The sequence below is a fragment of the Panthera tigris genome, chromosome A1 (assembly GCF_018350195.1).
Source record: "Panthera tigris isolate Pti1 chromosome A1, P.tigris_Pti1_mat1.1, whole genome shotgun sequence".
Classification (NCBI taxonomy): domain Eukaryota; kingdom Metazoa; phylum Chordata; class Mammalia; order Carnivora; family Felidae; genus Panthera; species Panthera tigris.
The window spans coordinates 110,624,842-110,625,774 of NC_056660.1; the positions used below are offsets into that span (position 1 = coordinate 110,624,842).

The 933-nt window shown below is 45.8% G+C and overlaps 1 protein-coding gene across 4 annotated transcripts in view; it reads right to left on the bottom strand.

Annotated features, from left to right (window-relative positions):
* The window catches only part of CDKL3 (cyclin dependent kinase like 3), a 99,922-nt gene extending 99,335 nt beyond the window's left edge, over nucleotides 1–587 (bottom strand). For 2 of the 4 annotated variants that reach the window (XM_042984073.1, XM_042984040.1), the window contains exon 1: nucleotides 483–542. The gene's annotated coding sequence lies outside the window, so the exon portion shown is untranslated. Of the gene's footprint in view, nucleotides 1–482 lie in introns of all 4 variants that reach the window. The other 2 variants (XM_042984044.1, XM_042984076.1) reach the window with 2 other exon arrangements.
* Between the last annotated feature and the right edge of the window lie 346 nt (nucleotides 588–933).

Consider the following 933-nt stretch of genomic DNA (forward strand, 5'->3'; position numbering starts at 1 on the left):
TGTACCCCATCTTAGCCAAATCCGTGGACTTTTACACAGTTTGACACAAATCCTCAAATGAGTGCAGCCCCGTGTTCAGAAAATGTCTATAGAGATTGTGAACAAACTTTTAAAAAATCTGTATACCATACTTTTTTGTTCTCAGAATTTCCTACCCTAGAAACCCCATTGTAATGCATGTGCCAGGGTATTTGGTGGCCTAATGGAAGCATTTCAAGGGATTTTACGTGGTGTGTGCCTCAGCATTCAATGCTGCACTTATTATAAAAAGCGGAGGTCCTCTCATTGCCCCATGTATCAGATTTGATAAGCAGTTGAACTAACCACAAAGGATTTTAAATCCATATTATGTCTGACTTTGTTTTAATGAGTTAAGCAAAACGAGCTTTTGCTTAGGCCACAATCGCCGTCCCTGTTCAAACAAACCTTAGAGAAAACTAGTAAAAGTCTCCCCCGGCCCTCAACCCCTTAAATTTAACTACCGGCTCCAGAAATCTGACCGAGCCTCCGATTCTGGCGACACTCCCACGTGATGCGTTCTAATCGCGTCACAGGGACACGTGGTTCTAGATACTTCGTCCCCTCCCCCTCAGGGGTGGATTGTTGACAACGCTGCCGGCAGTCACGTGACCTTACGTCATCCCACCTCCTTTCCCTGAAATCTCTGGCCCCGGATGCGTCTTTCTGTCCCCACCCGGTCGAGTTTAAACTAGTGAAAGGGGGAGAAACATAATGGCGTTTCAGTTTTGGGATCTCATAATCCACAATTTACATCTCTATATCAGACAGAACTAATTTATCTATTATATCAGGAAGCCAAAATGGACAGAATCCTGCTAAAAATTCCCACAACGAGCTCTCATACGCCCTGTACCCTTTTACCACACCCCTCACTCCGTGGTAGTGGCGGAGGGCGGAGGGATCTGGAGGCGG